General features: G+C 40.6%; 2 pseudogenes; one reads left to right on the top strand and one right to left on the bottom strand.

The window, feature by feature from the left end:
* Positions 1-8,969: 8,969 nt before the first annotated feature.
* LOC143630664 (LRR receptor-like serine/threonine-protein kinase FLS2 pseudogene) lies at positions 8,970-9,587 on the bottom strand (annotated as a pseudogene).
* An 8,074-nt stretch (positions 9,588-17,661) lies between these two features.
* LOC143630663 (protein NUCLEAR FUSION DEFECTIVE 4 pseudogene) lies at positions 17,662-18,984 on the top strand (annotated as a pseudogene).
* Positions 18,985-19,857: the final 873 nt, after the last annotated feature.

Raw genomic sequence — 19,857 nt, 5'->3', positions numbered from 1 at the left:
ACAGGGGTGCGAATGGTTGTTCCTCGGCGAATGTTCCATCGTGGAACATACACTTCATTGGAATCCGACACTGCAAAAAACATAAAGCAGTTAGGAAAAGATAAAGAAAAAATATATATAAAATGGGCCAAAAGAACCCTACGCACCTGTAGGGTCAATTACAGGCCGATAGCCGCCAAACCCATCACCTGAACCCAAGGGAAATCCATCCAAAAGGTCAGGCAGATGGGAAGGAGGCAGAGGTTGGCGAAAAGCCCCATGCATACCTGACGGATCGGCCGTCGTTGCCGATGACGGAGGCATGGTAGAAGCCGCCGCGGTCGCCGCCGCGGAATCCGCAACAAAAGTAACCGCCGGCTCGGTGAAAGATGCGGTAAAAATAGCACTCACAGCCGGCGGTGACGTCATCACAGCTGGAACAGTCGGCTCAAAGGAGTGAGCAACTGAACCAGCGGAAGCAGGCGCAGGCGCCTGGGTCGTCGCCTCAGATAGGCTGACCGGGCCTACCGTCATTGGCGGGGAGGTACTCCTCTGCGCTCCACCCTGGAATGCGTCAACATCCACGCCTGCACAAAGAAGATAAGTGTTAAATGATATTAAAATATGAAGTTAAAAGCTAAAGGAAATTGTACTTATGGGTTTTCTTGAGCCTGAAAGTGCGGACGGGCGGGGATGAACCCGATGGAGCCGGCCTCTTCACGCCGGTCACCGTTGTCATCCTGGGCTCTTCGGTGACAGTTGTCACAGCCTCCGGAATGGTGATCTTATCACCACCGGGATTCCCCGCCACCTCTTCGCTCTCGGTCTCCGAGTCAGACCGAGGCACCGGATCGGCAGTGGAGGCCACCTTCTCCTTCCCCTTCCCGCCGGCAGCCTTCTTCTTCCGCACCAACGGAGGACCATCTGCGGATTCCTCATCAGAACATACGATTAGAGGAATTCCAGCAGAGGTTTCAACATTGAGGGGTCGAGGGTCGAATAGCGCCTTACCTGGCCGCCTGGCGCTAAGGATCTCATGGCCTAGCGGATAGACCTCCACGAACCGATCCGCCGTTTGTTCTAGGATGGGCAACTCGTTCTCGTCTAGAGCGCGAGTACCCATCCGAGCGGGACCGTCAGCCTCCCGCGGGTACAGGAGCGACGTCAAGTCGTTCCCCTCTGAAATAAACAGGAAAGAAGTTAGAAGAAATTCTAAATCAACAAAAGGAAACAAAGCATACCGTAAGGAACAGAGTTCGAACCGTATTCGAGGACGATTGGGATCTTTTGCGCATCCGCAGCCTTCCACACTCGGCTCATCCCCAGCATCACCATACCGGACTCCGCAAACCGGTAAACCGGAGATTGGACTCAGGATATCTTCGCAAACCATTCCGCCTCCTGGTAGTTGGAGGCGTGAAGGCTGGGAAGTGCTTGCCCGTTCTTAAATTTCATGGCAAGGGGGATGGCGCGAGCGGAGATGTAGAAGAACTCCCGCTTCCACGAGCGAAGACTGCGCTCGGTCGCGCAAATCTTCAAACCCTTTATCCGGGTTATCAACGTATACCACCCCTGGATGCACCTCCAAGTATAGAAGGTCATCAGGCGGTCGACGAAGGGCTCAATGCCCAGAATCCGGCACACCCACTCGAAGTGGCGAACCTTGGCAATCGCCATCGGATGCACCTCGGTCAGGTGCACACCGTGCCTCTCAAGGACACGGTAAACAAACTTCGTCAATGGGAACCTAAGATTCCCATAGACAAAGAATGCAGCATAAACCCCGATCTTGCCTCTGGGGGCATCGTACACCGTCTGGTGGGGTTCAGGAAACTCAGGCTCGAGAGACTCGAGCATGAACTTCCTGACGATGTACTGATACAGATCGCCAGGCAGAGCACACTGGCACTCGCCAGCAGTACTCTTGTCATCGGCTGTAGACTCGAGATCACGTGAAGACATCTTGAAGATGAAAGAAAACGATTTCAAGAGAATGCTTGCCTGAAAATGTGAGTATTCGCCGGAAATCGTTTAGAAGATGAAGAGAAAAGTGAAAAGTGTGGATTACAAAGAGCCCTCTCCCCCTTTATATACTAATCGCAATTAATGCGATGAATTTAATGCGGAAGAGAGAGAAATCGAAGGTGCAATGAAACTATGACACGTGGCAAAAAGCAAGCTGGCAACAGCTGTTGAAAGGACGAGTACCATTAATTTCGCGGCCACGCGCCCGAGAAATCGCGCCCACGCGCCTGAAAAAGCGTCTGGAATGACCATGTACTGTCACGTCACCATAACTTCCTGCACGTCCTGACACAGTCAGAAGAAACCGTCGCACGACGTTTCAGAGGTTTGGACTGTTCTTATCCTTTCACCAACTCTTCAAAATTTCAAAAAAATTCAAAAAGATTCAAAAGTAAGCGGGAATATACCCCTTACCTCGGCAACCAAGTAACTATAAGACGGGTGCGGGTACAGTGTCAAGGCAAAACCCTTCACATACTTAGCACCCGCAGGGAATTGAAGCCAAAAATACCTCGGCAACCAAGTAACTATAAGACGGGTGCGGGTACAGTGTTAAGGCAAAACCCTTCACATACCTAGCACCTGCAGGGAATTGACGCCAGGCATACCTCGGCAACCAAGTAACTATAAGACGGGTGCGGGTACAGTGTTAAGGCAAAACCCTTCACATACCTAGCACCTGCAGGGAATTGACGCCAGGAATACCTTGGGAGTAAAGTAACTATAAGACGGTTGCGGGTACAGTGTCAAGGCGAAACCCTTCACATACCTAGCACTCCGCAGGGAAATGAAACCAAGAAGGATCTTCTGGGCCATGCTTGCGCACACGGGAATAACATCCCCGCATAGCGGGAACGTCGAGAACTAGATTGTTTGAAACTTCAAGATGGAATTGGTGGTTTTAACATAATTGATCACTATGTTCAAAACTACCAAAACCTCATGGAGAATCTACACAAGAGGTACTCAACGCTCCTGACTTGCGAGGAGGTTACAGACCTACCCGCATCATACCCAAAGATCAAGCAGAACAGTGGGAAATTCTGCGTGACATTAGGACTTCCGTGGGAAGAATCCCCATGGAAAACCTTAAAACTAAACCCTTTTCAAAAACCCTTTGCTTAAGTCCAAAAGTTCACCTCACTTTATTAAACATTCATGAGAATAACATTGGACTGGGGGGACTTGAAGAGGTAGGTCCCAGCAGAGCCCAGTTGGACTCACAGACTCACCTTGAAGAGACGTCTGCGCAGTTCAACCCGCAAGACTCCTTAACGGACGTCTGCGCGGTTGAACCCGCAAGACTAAACTAAAGGAACGTCTGCGCAAAAACCAACTGGATCAGCAGGACCCACCACGCTCAGAGACGTGACGTCCTCACGTGCGGTACGAAAGCTGTCCCCGCAGGAAACGCCTACCAATGGTTTTCAGGTACTCCGCCTGTTCCCGCAGTTACGGATACCGGCCATCAGGGAAGGCCACCCGCGCAGCATGGCTACACGCACAAGGCTTAACTCTCATAATAATTCAGCAGTCACCTGAAGAAGGAATGAGCAAGCCGGGAACATTCCCGCACAAAGGCGGGAGGGGGAATACTCCCGCCCAAATGAGCCAGTCCGTACGATACTGAGGATCTTTTACTGTACCTGACGAGGTATGGGCAAAAGATCTGTCCAAAGATACGACAGCTCATTGACAACAGTATGGCGAGCAGCATGCTCCTGTACTGTATGTCACTATTAGCCGCTACCTACTCACCAACTCCTGACATACCACGTGCCTAGCCTGTAGTTGGTGAAAAAGGAATAGTACACAGCAGGTCTGGTCACTATCAGCCGCTGCCTACTCACCAACTACTAGCATGGCACGTGCGTAGGCCACTGTTGGTTGAACAGGAATACTATTCACACCTCCTTGGAAACCTACCTCCGGCTATAAATACCACAAATGGTATGATCATCTCATCTTAACATATTATCATCATATTATACATGATATCTGCTCTAGCAATCTCTTAATATACATTTATATTTAAAGAGCAATCTAGTCTGATTCTCACGCCGGAGGGTGGTCACAAGGAGGAACCCCCCCTTCTCAGTGACGAGCTCACGGTGTCTGTTTTGCAGGTTATCAGAAGAACCATCTTCCCTGGGTCTAACCCCTCGTGGGAAACAGCTATCTAACCCCCAGGTTACCCATAATCTGCCCGGGGTCCGGTTAGTGTTTCTTCAGTTTCAGTTAATAAAAATCACACGTTTAGTGATATTATAGCTTAATGGAAATAACAATGGGATGTACTGATCATGTACATATAATGGATGAAGCACTAAACCCACTATCGATCACTAAATATATAATGGAAAACTACCCAAAGTCCACTAATTATATTCTTTCTTGTCTAACATGATATGGTAAAGCTGAAACATATAGACCCAACGTACACGTGATATATTCACAATTGGGTGTTACCAACATTGTTTAGACTATATCGAACGTAACCGATACTGACCGAATCGCATAGACTCGTCATTGTAATGCTCGGGTTTACCAACGTCTTATTGATAGGATAAACATTGTTATAAATATTTTAACCTTTTCATATGTGAATTTGACGAGTTTTTTATTTTGTTTTTAATTCTGGTACCATCACGAACTTAGTCGATATAGACAACACTTTTAACATGTTGATTTTTAGTTATACGGCCGTCGCTCCTGTTTCCATGTTAACGTACATATTATTTTTTAAATTTATTGTCGGTATCTTAACGAACTTAACACATACCAATTAAATCCGCATTAATGCCCGTCAGAACGCGACAGGACGTGTATATGAATATATACCAACTGTCTCGGCAACGCGATAGATAAAAACTAGTTTTTATAATACAATAAAAGATAACCTCCATACAAGAGGTGCACACATCGGGTTTTTCAAATACCCGGTTTCGGGTATGACCGGGTACTGAAAAATTGGTTATTGGTAATAACCGGGTCGGGTTCGGGTCCGTGTATTGTCTCTAAAAAGCATACCCTATGCATCAGATTCGGGGTTGGGTATAGAACCATGTATTATAAAACCGGGTATTTAAATACCCTATTTTCAGGTATTGAAAAAACCCTATTTTTGGGTTTTTTTTGCTTTTTTCCGGGTATAAATTGGATTTTTTAAGATGCTGCACTTTTAGGGGTATTTTAAGGTATTTTTAGGTACAGATCGGGTATTTGCGGGTTCGGGTATTGGAAAACCCCGATTCCGGGTATGGAACCGGTTCGGGTTTTTGGTTATTACCGGGTACACATCGAGTCCGGTTCGGGTACCGAAATGCGTATCATATTCGTACCCTACGGGTAGGGTCGGGTAATACCGGGGTATAAAAAAATCGGTTCCAGTTTTTTTTTCCGGGTTCGAGTTTTTTTGTGAACCTCTACTCCATACCCTACATTTATTTAACAAAACTCAGATTGGGTTAGGTTAGATTATAAATATGTGTAAAAAATTGAATTGAGTTGGGTTTGTATATGTGAAAAAGAGAGATTATTTTTTTTATTGAAAGGTTGGGTTAGGAGTCAGGACACTAACGTGGATGGTCTTAGATTCGGGAACAATGCAAGTATGTGACCGTTTTTTTTTTGCCAAATGTATCTAAATCTTTATTTATTATTAGAATGACGACTTTCATATGTGTTACAACACCACACTCTCTAATTTGGAGAGCCCCGTTGCCCCACGCTAGCTAGATTATGTGTCTTAACCGGTCCAAGCTGGTTTCAGATTTTGGCTTGGGCATTCCCCAGGAATAATATACTGCTGGCTGCCACTTGAAAATCGTTGTGCCACCACAAGAGCATAATTTTTTAACGTAACACACGATAGGCTTAAACCCGAGTGGGCCTAGAATTCGAGTTGACAACTTCGCAAAGTTTAGTTTAAATCATTCATTATCAATAACTATAAAAAGTGCCACAAGTGGAAATCAAACCTGAATCTCTAATGAAAACCCAAACCCCCTACCGCTTGCCAAAAACGGAGATCTGAATTTTTATTACTATGTCCTAAATTGGGGATTACATTATATGCATTGTAAATAAATTTCTTAATTAGATACCCCCATAGGCCTAGAGGTGCACAAAAAACCCGAACCCGGAACCAGAATCGATAAAAATACCCGCAACCAGTATTATACCCGGGTTTTCAATACCCGAACCCGTACTCGATCCTACCCGTAGGGTACGAATAGGGTATGCATTTCAGTACCAAAACTCGTACCCGAAACCAGACCCGATTTGTATCCGGTAACACCCGAAACCCGAGCAGGTTCCATACCCGAACCGGGTTTTACAAATACCCGAAACCGGGTTTTTCAGATACCCAATCCATACCCGATATTACCCTATAAATAATATATATCCGAAAGATAGTGCAACCCCTTAAAAATCCAATATAAATCCAAAAAATACATGAAAAAAAGCAAAAAAAATACCGAAACTAGGGTCTTTCCAATACCCGGAAATAGGGTATTCAAATACCCGGTTTTATAATACCCTTTCTATACCCGAACCCGATACATAGGGTATGATTTTAAAGACAATACATGGACTTGCTAGTACCCGATTTTCTAATACCCGACCATACCTGAATCCGGTTCCATACCTGAACCCAATTATTTGAAAAACCCTATTTATGCACCTCAACATAGGCCCATACTCCCATAGAACTTTGAAAGTGTAGTTTTGGCCGAACAGGAGGAAAGTAAGATATTTGCCATTGAAAATGTAGCTTTTAATTAATACTATAAAAAAATCAAATAGGAGTATTCTAAAGCATTCATATTCAATCCTATACCTTTAAATCTAAAAATAAACTAAAAATCATTATATTTTGTTTCCATTTTTTAATTAAATAATACTATTTTATATATTTATTAATATCTTTTCTTTCTCATTAACTCACAATCACTTTCAATAAATATTAAAAAATTTATAAGGTACTATAGAAACATTTCAAATATATAAAAAAATTAATGTTTTTTCTCTCTCTCCACTTACAACACCCTAAATAAATCTTTATATGAAAACACTCACAAAAAATTTGATGAGTTAAATGAGAATGCTCCATATTCAAATAATTTCGGTAACTATTCAAACGAAATACATACTAATATATATAGGTTAGAAACACACTCGTCTCGTTCCTTCATGTTACGACTTCAATAAAATATTCAACTTTAATAAAATATTCAACTCAAATAAATATACTATTATATATATTACGGTTATGTACATATAAAGTGGGGCCATATACCCAGCTGTCTAGAGATCCAACGGCGGAGATCCCGCCTACTCTCTGGCGTACACCGGCGACGATCTAACATTCTTACACCGAGGGTAATGGGGGTTGAACGGGGGCGCGGCCGCCTACGTGGCTCGCGAACACCGCTACACCCCTCAGGTGAGCCGGGGCGCGGTTGGCCCCGTGGCTGGAACCGCGGGGCGCAAAAGAGAGTGAGAGAGGAGTGTGTGTATGTTTTTAGAGAGAGAGAGAGAGAGGAGTGTGATCTGTGGTGGTGGTGGTGGTCCGGTGATAGGTGGCGGTGGTGTGATCTGTGGTGGTGGTGGTCCGGTGATCGGTGGTGGTGTGATCTGTGTGTATGTTTCGCTGGAGGTGAAGAAGAAGAATATTAATGTTAATATTAAAATTAATATTTAAAATAAATAAATAAATAACTGGATCAAGCCCCTGATCACCTGGACCACTACATCCTCTGGGGCTTGGTTGAGGGGCTTGATCCTGTGCCACATCAACGCCTACGTGTCGGGTTTTGCTTGGCTCACTTGGGGCTCAACCAAGCCCCATTACCCTTAGCCTTATAACCAACATCCCATTAGGATCATTGATATACAGTGTTACTTTGATTCACTCGCTGTGTTTGCTTTATGTAGAATCAATGTATTAATATGCAGACTCATTGTAGACTTGGGTTGTATTTGCTAGTGTAGACGGGCGGAGGTATCAGCGGATACAGGCTATGGTGGTGGTTTGTAGTGTGGTAGTGGCGGACGGGTCACCCCTAGACAGGAATTGAAACTATAGTTAAGGGGTGTATACGATATATTTTGGACGGTTATGATGTAAGTTATGGCCACAAGTCAAATACGGTATCAAGAAAACAACAAACCAAACCAGATGGTCTGGTCAGACTAGCCAAATTGGTTTGGTTTAACAGTATAAATCTCCCTCGTTTTTTTTGGTAATACAAGTCATCATGGGGTTCAAATCTTTGAAGTGGAAATGATTTTTAAGGTTAAAACGATAAGGATTCTTCTGATTTTGAAACTGTTAACTAGACAGGAAAAACTCGGTTTTTCTAACAGAAAATCTTGTATCGAGGTTTATTAATCTCAGACTGACCTACTTCATGATTTAGTTCATTTAAATGGTTCGATCTGTTAGAAATGTTTATTGCTAAGCAAATAACCAATAAGTTTTCTTTGTTGTCCGAGCTAGCTCGAGTTAACATTCCTATGTATACAAAAAACACATTAGTGACCAAATGGATAATTTGCAAGCATTGTTTGTTATTTAAAAAAATCAAGATTTTTTATTTAGTTGTCCAGGCTTGCTCAATTCGACACTTGCATAGTAATAAATTGCTGAACTTTTGATTGCAAGTTGCGCTGTAATTTGATGAGAAGCATGTGTAGATTTTTTATACTATAAAGCTTTGTTGCAATTTGAGAGTACATAGGAACAACATTCATTCTTCTTATTCTGAGACCAAAATATAGGAAGTGAAAGAGAGGATAAAAATAAAGAGTTAAATTCATAGATTGGTTTAAGGGCAAAATGGTCAAAGTAAATACTCTATGCCATTTTGCTTAAATAGAAGTCATGCACATAGACAAATATGAAACTGCTACAATCTTGAAATAAAACTTGCAATTAATAACTCATATACGAGTTATAACTACATTTTCTTGCTGATCTTGGTAAGTGAGGATAAGATCTCGTTCATGTCTGGTCGATCTTCTGGATCCGCTCGAGTGCAGGATAAAGCCAACTGAAGAATCTGTTTTATAACACCGTGTTTTGTGGGGAAATCGGAAGCCAATACTGGATCCACAATTTCAATCAGCTCACCGATTTCATTTGAAAGTGTGTGCTCTATCAATTGTGGCAAAGGTCCCTCGTCTTCGGTGAGTCCTGTTGGTCTTTTTCCGGTCAAAAATTCCATCAATATAATTCCAAAGCTAAATACATCTACTTTGGTTGTCACTTTTCGCATATACGCAAACTCTTACGGAAAAGAAATGCATTAGTGTAAACTTTTAGGTAAAATGTTATCTAAAAAGAGAGCTGGTAATGCATTACCTGGTGCCAAATAACCAATGGTGCCTTGAAATGCTGATGCAGAAGAAACATTGCCTCCATCCTTCTGATGAACTATCGGGAAATCATAGCCCGAATGTAAATAAACGAGTCCTCTAGAAACTGAAACCAACAGATTAACTCTCTCCAGAAGATTCCATCTTGATCGATCAATCCCAGAATCATGTATAATCTTGTCCAGATTACCATTTTCCATGTATTCAAGAACCAAAGCCTTTAGTTTCCTACTTTAACCACTTTCACTAGATTTCTATGCCTCAGTTTTGCTAACGTGCTCATTTCTTTGTAGAAGCTCTTATCGGATTTTGTTGAAAAGTCTCTGAAATTCAGATATTTTACCGCTATCAACCTTCCATCCGTTAGTCTACCCTTGTACACCGTGCTTAAACTGCTTGTACCAAGAATGTTACTTTCACCGAATCCATTAGTAGCATCTTCCGGTTCTTTTCTTTCAAACTTTCGAAAGTGCACCCTCGGGTGAATTCTAGTACTTTGTCCCCGGATATAACTTTTGGTTTTTGAACATAGCAATAATATAAACCAGCCAAAAATAATACAAGAAGCAAAGCTAGAGATCCGAGCAATATTGCAAGAATTATGACTTTTCTTGATATTTGATGTGAATGATAGGTGCATGATTTGGTTCCGTTTGCAACACACAAAGAAGGGTTTCCAAGTAATCCTACTGCACTAGAGTTTTTGAAAAGTCCCTTATCGGGAACACGTCCTTCGAGGTGATTGAAGGAGAGGTTGAGGTGTTTTAATGCCAAACTGTAGGCAAAATTATCAGGAATCATGCCATTGAATTTGTTTTGTGAAAGATCAAGTGAAGTAAGAAGTGTGAGATTCGCGATGCTTTCTGGGATCTCTCCTTCCAACTGATTTCTTGAGAATTTTATGTAGGAAAGAACGCCAAGAGTAGGGAATATTTCATCAGAGAAGGTACCAGTAAGTTGGTTTCCTGACAGATCAAGACTTTGCAAGTTTCTACAGTTCTGGATCGTTACAGAAATACCTCCTGACAGATTATTGTTTGAGATATCAATGGTTTGCACTATCTCCATCATCCCAAACTCACTTGGGATATTTCCTGTTAAAAAATTGTTTGAGAAATTGAGGCATACCTGTATATTCTTCATACTTGCAGTCACTGGCCTGAAATCGATCCAGTGAGCAAGTTGTGCGACAGGTCAATCCACATAAGCCGATTCAATTTTGTCAGACTGTCCCCAATTGACTCGTTAAACCTGTTTCCACTTAGATCCAACTTAGAAAGCATCTGGAGCTTTTAAACAGAATTTAGACTCGGACCCTCAAATTTATTGTTCCTCATATAGAGGTGAGTCAACTGTTTAAGATCATAGATTTTATCAGGGACCTGGCCTTGAAGAAAGGTTTGAGATTTCTGAAGGAATGGTGCCTGAAAATTGGTTTTTTTTCAAGCCAAGACTTAGAAGCTCTTTCAAATTTCCAATTGAAGTCAGAATCGGGCCAGAGAGTGGATTTTGATGTAAGTAAAGAAATTGTAAATTGGACAAATTCCCAATCTCTCTAGGAATGATACCAGAAAGTTGGTTTTGGGTCAATTCAAGATCTTGTAACTCTTTCAAATTTCCAATGGAAGTTGGAATCGGGACACAAAGGGAATTTTGCCACAAGGAAAGAATTTGTAAACTGGAAAAATTCCCAATCTCTCTAGGAATGATACCAGAAAGTTGGTTTTGGCTAAAATCAATATCTTGTAGCTCTTTTAAATTTCCAATGGAAGTTGGAATTGGGCCAGAGAGAGAATTTTGCCACAAGTAAAGATGTTGTAACCTGGACAAATTCCCAATCTCTCTAGGAATGATACCAAAAAGTTGGTTTTGGTTCAAAGCAAGTGATATTAAATTTTTCAGTTTACCAATAGAAGTTGGAATCGACCCTTCTAAAATATTATTAAAAGCCCAAAGAACCTGAAGACTGGGCAAATCACCGATTTTGTCTGGAATTGTGCCGTTAATTTTGTTGGGACCAAGTGCAAGTACTAGCAAAGAAGTGCAGTTACACAAGCTATCTGGAATGATTCCAGTGATGGAATTGTTTCCCAGGCTTAGTGTCTGCAGATTCTTAAGTCTCCCTAGTTCTGATGGAATCTGGCCAGCGAGGGAATTGAAAGCCAAAATCAGTTCGGAAAGGTGTGTACAATATCCCAATTGGAATGGAATGTTGCCGGTGAATGAATTAAAAGATAAATTTAGAAGCTGAAGTCCGGAAAGGTTACCAAGAAAGGGAGATATTTGGCCTTTGAGGCGTGCTTCTGGAATTGAAATAGAAATGACAAGTGTGGTGGTATTATGGCATTGGATTCCAGTCCAGTTGCAGTGGTGGGTGGGTTCAGCATTCCAGTTCAGGAGTGCACCAGTCGGGTCATCTGTGATCGAGTTCTTGAAATGTTTCATAGCATTTGCTTCATCAGCTTCCAAGACGGACTGAACACCAAGCACCCGGAAAGCTAAAAGGATAAGGATTTTGAATGCCATTGAAGTGATGATGAGCATGCATACATCGAAGCTGATTTATATTGCAAAACTAGCAGGAAATAATATTTTTTACTGTTTAAATCAAAGACTATTATCATATCAAAGTCTCTTCAAGTAACGGGTGGTCACACTCCACCTCACACGGCATCCCAAAGTTCTTAGAGTTCCCATTCAAAATACAATAAGTTCTAGTATTTTACAGCTTAATTAAATTATATTTAAAAAACATTTATTACATGCATACATGAATCATGAATGTGTGTTTTTAGTATTTATATTTATGTTAGCTACAGTTGTAAAATATTTTAGTTTTTTAAAAAATAATAAATTTTAACCATAATTGATGAATAAACTGATAACAAATTATTATACACACAAGTATATAACTAATCACGCATGAACAATCATTTTTTGTCTAATAATAGTATACAAAAGTTTGGGTTTAAAGATGCCGGATGTCTTACGTCTAAATGATATGGTACTGTACTGTAAGAGTGTAAACGGTGTGCCAAATTCTAAAGTCATTGTAAAGATGAAACAAATAAACCCAACGTACACGTGATATCAATATATTTTTCTTGGGATTTCCCTTTCAAGGATAGGATTACATAACAGTGATTTAGTAATATTAATGCATATAGAATATTATATATATTAAATCATTTTTTATTAGTAATTTTACCGAGTGACACCCTGAAAAGCTTGACAAAGTGAACAGGGCGGGTGGTCGTATGCATGTTTTTCTTAATTTTGAACAGCAGATGGTGGTATCAGTTATGTAACGGGTCAAAATGGATACGTACGTACAGAGCTCAATGAGTTTGGATTAAAACGAGAAGAGAAGTGTTTAAGTTGCTCATGCATGGGAGCAATTAAAACATTAGCATCGGCCGGCAGTGGCGAAGTATAGTGAGGGCCCGGAGGGGCCCGCCCCCCCTGTTTTTCGCGTAATAGTGTAAATTTACCCGTTTTTCATCTTAAATTTGTTATACATAGTGTAAATTAAGCCGTTTTTGACCGAAAAGTTAAGCCCGGCCCCCGTTTTTTTGCGCTGGTAGTGTGAATTTACCCGTTTTTCATCTGAAATTTGTTATACGTAGTATAAATTAAGCTGTTTTCGGCCGAAAATTTAAGCCCGGACCCCCTTTTTTTGCGCAGTAATGTAAATCTACCTGTTTTTCACCCGTTATTTGTTATACGTATTCTAAATTAAGCCGCTTTCGGTCGAAAATTTGAGCCCGGCCCCCGCGTTTATAACTTTTTTAATTACATTTTGAGTCCGCCCCCGGTGTCTTAGTCCAAACTTCGCCACTGGCAACGGGGAAGCTTGGCTTATCTTCCTGATTTTCAATCATTATCAATTTAGATCGGGCTGAAATGAGTATTTACCAAAAGAACTTGGATTGAATGACTACGGTGGTTGAGGGCTGCAGTAAGCAGTGTCGGTGTTCGAGACGGTGGAGGTGGCGACTACGATGGTAGTGGCAGAGCTAGAAACTTTTTCCTATGGGTTTGGAATTTTCGATGCTTGATTTTTTTCCGGTATCAAAGTTTTCGCTCCCGAATGGGTCTGGTCGGGTTGGGTTGATCATTCGGTTAGATAAATAAAATTCAATATCGCTATTATAACAAAAATATATCGTTAACATTCAATACAATACAAACTCATTAAATATAAAGATATTGCATATTATAATTTTCTCTTACGTGTTTTCATGTTTTGAAAAATATCTTCAATCCTGGCTTTGAAAAGGAACTCATTCTCAATACAACAAATACAAGCATCATTTATAAAATCGTCACCCAAATGATTATGCAAATCTGACACATGCTTCGTTGAAGGAAAACACTTCTCAAACGATAGACCAACAGGTATTAGTTGTTGGCGATGGTTGCCTTGAGCCAAACGACGAAGAAAAAAGTAGACTAGTTGCTGAGTCGGTGACCGATGTTTTTATTTGTTTATTGACTAAACTTTTTATAATCAATGGGTTCGAATATATTTTTTTTAAAATGATAATGGGTTCGCTCGCTGAAAAAGAATGGGTTCGCTCGTTAATTTAACACTATAGGTTATATATAAAACCGAAAAAGAACCGGGTTCGGCCGAACTTGGTGGTGATAGTGTGGCTCCGCCACTGTACGGTGGCATCGAACATCGTGACAACATAAGCGGGGATTGTGAGGTCGACAACGGCGAGCAGCCGAGTAGGTAGCAGCAACAAACAATGGGTGTGCCGGGTGGGTATGATAAGCTAGGCCGGCATTTAGACCCGTTAAAGTTAAGTCATCTGTTTTAGAGTTTAGATGATCCATATATTATTAATTTAAAAATAAATGATTCTAGCTACTTTTAACTTCTTGAGGTGTTGATTTTATTCATATAAGGCCCAATTTGAATGTTTAAACCGAAAACACGAAATACTATTCAACTTAATTAACGGCATGCGCTCGGCCTGCATCTCCTAACTTGTAGAAAGTTAATAACATTTACAAGATTAAGTTAACACAATAACATTAAAATCATATTCATAAAATTAAAATGACCAATAAGGCAATATTCACAACTCATGAATTTTAAATCCAACCCTTAACTCTATAATATTTATGTTGTAAGGTGAGGAGTCTGTTGGCTAGTTATAAATACTTTTAGACCTATCATTTGAAAAACTAATATTGGTTTCAATGAAATAAACAAGTAACGAATCGGTTGTTTGAACGACCTAGTCACCTTGATTAAGGGTTTCGTTGTGCTGTACCTTGATCCGGCGGCCTTTTGGTGTGGACACACGGATGAATATGGAAATGCCTGGTCGTCTGTTGACGACGGCTGCCCAGTGGTCAGTTATGTGGCGGCGGCGTGGCGGTGTTTCCGATGTTTCGTTGGGGGGGGGGGGGGGGTGGTTGACCAACACTGTTGCCGGGTTCTGTTTCCAAACCCTAGGTAGCGGTGTTGGTTTATCACTCTACTTTTCGATGTTTATTTGTTAGAATTATGCTTCAAACGGTTGTATGTATTGCATTTTCCGTTGCACATTTTCTTTCAAGTTGCGCTCTTTCACGTTTCTATGGCTTTACGCCTGTCTTTTTCTTGGGTTTGTTATTCACCAGTCTCACGTTTTCAATTTCTGGTGGCAGAAGAGTGTGGGATGGTGGTTGACTAACGTTGTTGCCAGGCGGCCTTTTGAAACCCTAAGTAGTGGTGGTGGTCCGGTGGCCTCTTACTGTTTATTTTAGTGGTGATTTTGTTGTTGGTTGGGAGATGGTTTACCTGCAGTTGTCGGTGTGTGCTACGATACCCTAGGCAGCGGCGTTCCGGTGGTCTCTGTCGCATGGGCTAATAATGCATACTAATGTGTAGTAGCAAATAAATCAACTGCTAATGTATACTCTGTTGGATTTTAAGTATTGTGGAAGTTTGACTTTCATAAGTCAACAGTTCAGTTTTGAGATTTGCGACCAACATTGTGATCTCTGATTATGGAATCGCAAGATTCAGTTACTTTCTCTCTTTTAGTCGGCGATGATAGGTGGTCAGCTACTTGCATGGCGACACTGAACCGTGCTTTGTTCACAATGGCAATGAGGAATTATGTCTCTGAGCCTATAGGTTGGTGCTTTATGTTGTTTATGCTTTTTGGGCTATGATGATGGTCCGCTATTTGGTTTGGCAACCTATGTTGTAGCCGCGATTTCTCTTAGCCTCAAGTAATTTAATTTACATCTGAAAAACTTTTTTATTAGGTTCAAAGTATTATTTTAAAGTTGTGCATCTCATATATTGCAACCTAAGGACTGTTTTTCCAGATATATTGTCGAGCAACTGTCAAATTATCTTTTTAGCAACATTTCTGTACGATATCAGTGTTGTAATAATTTTGAGAATTCATAACTATGTAACTGCAGTATCTTTTCACTATGTTTGTAGGGCTGATTGGCAGCATCACAAAAACGTTATTTTAAGAAGACTAAAGGGCTGAATTGTTGAGGTTAATACTTACTGCAAGTTCTGCTACTAATTGGGTATGTGTTTATATGTATCTTTGAAGGGCTGGGGTGTGTATTCAACAATGATCATAGTTGTAATAAGTAAGGTTTCTTCTTTTATTCACTTAAGTGTCCCATTATCTTTTAACTCATGTTTTTTTCTAATTAATTGTTATTCTTTGCAGCGAACTAAAAGTATTTAGCAGAAATGCTCGGATTTGAGGGACAAAGCACAACAAAGAGCCAGGATATTGTGACTTGCCCGATAAGATAAACATTAGGAATTAAGCTGAAATTTTTATCCTTGAGATTTATAATCTAAAAACTAAATGAAGGTTGTTGGTCAAACGACAGTTCGCTACAACGTGCAGGGAGGTTTACGAGACACAAACCTGCATGGAACACCCTTTTGAGAATTTGGTAAACTTTATTTCTTTTATCAATTGCTTACTTGCTTATATATATTAAAAATAAAAAAAATTATATTTTATTATGCAATGCAGGTGCAAGTTTGGTGAATCAGGAGCAAGTCATAGGTTGCATCTTAATTTTCCTTGATTTGTTATTTTATATATAATTATTGGTTTCAAAAGTTTTCATAATTATTGGCTTAAAAGATCAAGAGCTCTATATATTTTAACTATTTATTTGCCACAACAATGTAGTTAAAATATTATAGTACTGAAAGACTGAGGTGCCAAAGTTCATAGCGAACCGAGTTTTTAGCACTACAACAGAAACTGACATTTGGAGTGGATGTTCGCATTAGATTGTACAATTCGGTCTTTCGTTGAATCATTTTTTGAGGTGGCCCACATACCAACGTGTTTGCCTGTATCTTGGCTTATATCTTAGTTAAACATAAGACAAAAAGGGCTACATTTGAATCTCTAAAGTTGCATATTGGTTCTACTAATATAGTAAAGGGTACATAGTATGCTATTTTAGAATATGTGACCAACAAAAATCCAACGTCGAAAACTTTTAATTACTCATTATTTAAAGCTATGAAGATCAAAATTGAGAAGAAAAACTTTTAATTACTCATTATTCAAAGCTATGAAGATCAAAATTGAGAAGAAAGACATGATGATCAAAATCGAGAAGATTCGATTAACTCACGAGAGCTACGGTTTCACACCCCCCGCAACGCCGGGGGGGGGGGGGGGGGGGAGGGGGGTCTTAATACTAGTGGATATTAAAAGACAACTAATTTTAAATTGTACTTCAATCTTCATACTTTGCGGATATTTATTTGGTTGGGTTTAAGTGGTGATCAGTTAACGGTTTATCGGTTAAACCCGGTTTTAATAAAAGTTTCATAATTATTAATCTGATTAAAATTATTATGAATGCGGCAGAATAAATAAACGAGTAATCATCACTTTATGGAACCATACAGGATCTAGTTACAAACAATACGAGTACAAAAACAAAACAACCAAACTAAATACCGACAATATTTAATTTTACCTCGGTTAATGAATAACCAGTTGAGACACCACATAACTAACTTCGCTAGGTGACAACACGAACGGGACCGGTGGTGGCAGTGCACGGAGGCAGCCGGCATTAGCTGCACGGCGGAGGCGCGGTGGCTGGACAGCGACTAACTTCGCTAGGTGACAACACGAATGGGACCGGTGGTGGCAGTGCACGGAGGCAGCCGGCATTAGCTGCACGGCGGAGGCGCGGTGGCTGGACAGCGGCAGCAGCACGGCGGTGGTTGGTCAACAGCTGCGGCAACGTCTTTCGGCGGCGATGTCAGCTGGTGGCAGCATCCCCTGGTATAACACAGTCTGCTTCGTTGTAAGCATAAACAACTTTCCCGAAAAATGGCCGCTTGCAGTATCTTTAAGTGTTAGTTACAATGGAGTAACCGCGGCTTTATAAAACCTCCTCACCACCAAAATATTCCCAAATGATAAAAGCACGTCTTACCTTCTTCTAAACGCCATTGTCCCTTTCATTGTAGCCATAGCAGCACTAGGCCCGATCCTCCAACAACCGGGCTCTGAAAACCATCAAACAGATGAAACAGTCATCAAAGACGATGCACATATATTCGTCTGTTTGTACATATTAGCAGCTGCTACGGGCCTTCATCTCTTCTTCTTAGATCTAAAGTCACAAAACATATATATCATGTCATTCCTTTATCTTATAAAGAAAGTGCACCGGGCTTATTGTTTTAAACAACAGCCCGTTAAAGGCCCGAGTTGCAATTTGGTTGAATTTGAACATCATGAAGAGTTCTCTGAAGAATGTATTACACCTGTGGTTGACACGAGTTCACGTGGTGGTTGCAGTTTTAATGAAATAATCGAACAGGATCAGTTAACAGTGCTTGTGAGGAACATAGTGCTACAAATCTTGTGTCTCGGTGTGATTTTTGGCTTTATTATATCGCGTATTTTTGTGGGGGCACTATCGGGCTCGTTTACAGTATAAATTTAGGGCTTGTGCAGTCACTTGGATACATTTCCATGACCAAACCATTTGTTACGACTTATTCTACATGCTCGTTTTTTGGGCGTCTTCTTTCGGGTGCTGCAGATTTGGTTGCCTGCTTTTACCACCAGACTTATACAGGAATGTATAGTACTCGGACCGGGAGGCTATCGCTTGAACTCGTGCCGATGCCTTTTGCTTTTGTTCTGCTAATAGTATCAGACGGATTGACTGTTTTACGTGTGGCTACCGGTTTGATAGGAGTCTGCTCTGGGTTCTTAGTGTCAACAGCTGTTACAATCACTTCCGAGCTTTTTGGTTCAGAAAGGTCGAGGATTAATCATAATATTCTTATAACCAACATCCCGTTAGGATCATTTATATACAGTGTTACTGCATCTCTGGTTTATGATGACCACATCAGGAGCTCAGAAGATGAAGAAGGATCAACGGTGTGTATCGGTCGAAAATGTTATTACCAGACGTTTATATTACGGGGATGTGTTTCTTTATTGGGTTTGGTTTCGAGTTTTCTTCTTTCTTTAAGAACGAAACCGGCTTATGAAAGATATTATAAGGAGAGAAGAAGTAAACAGCCTTCAATCAGTGACGAGTTCTAGAGTTTTGATAAATGGGTTGGATACTTACCATGAAACGCGAAGAACAAGATAGTCATAGAAATTAGTGATCTTTGAATGATGCAGTTCAGGAGTGTTGGTTAATGTATGCATCTTCTGGTCATTTTGACTAAACAAAGTCAAACTGTGAATTTACTAATGAGTAATGACTAATGTAGCCTTATGAGGAACTGGAGTGTGAAAAAAAGAGTTTATGTTTAATTCTGACTAAATGACATAAATAAGTTAAGGAATGTGATTTATAGAATATACTCGGGTTGAAATGATTTGTTTTAGAATCAAAGTATAAAAACAGGTTCACTAATTATATTTGCTAGCTTAAATGAGTAATGAATTAGGTGTCCGAGTTAACATTTCGATGTATACATAAAACATTAGTGACCAAATGGATAATTTGTAAGCAAGTTGTGCAGTAATTTGATGAGAAGCATGTGTAGACTTTTTTACTATAAAGTTCTGTTGCAATTTGACTAGGAACAACATGCATTCTTCTTATTCTGAGACAAATATAGGAAGTGGAATAGGGTAAAAACAAAGAGTTAAATTCATAAATTGGTTTATGGGCAAAATGGTAAAAGTAAATACTCTCTGTGCCATTTTGCTTAAACAGAGTAATGCTCACAGACAAATATGAAACTGCTACAATCTTGAAATGAAACTTGCAATTAATAACTCATATATGAGTTATAACTGAAGTTTCTTGCTGATCTTAGTAAGTGAAGATAAGATCTCGTTCATGTCCGGTCGATATTCTGGATCCGCTCGAGTGCAGGATAAAGCCAACTGAAGAATCTGTTTTACAACACCGTGTTTTGTGGGGAAATCGGAAGCCAATACAGGATCTAAAATTTCAATCAGCTCACCAATT

The sequence above is a fragment of the Bidens hawaiensis genome, unplaced genomic scaffold, assembly GCF_021521415.1.
Source record: "Bidens hawaiensis isolate Kalapana, Puna unplaced genomic scaffold, B.hawaiensis_p1.1 tig00005780_1, whole genome shotgun sequence".
Lineage (NCBI taxonomy): Eukaryota > Viridiplantae > Streptophyta > Magnoliopsida > Asterales > Asteraceae > Bidens > Bidens hawaiensis.
This window is presented reverse-complemented; position numbering and strand designations above follow the sequence as displayed.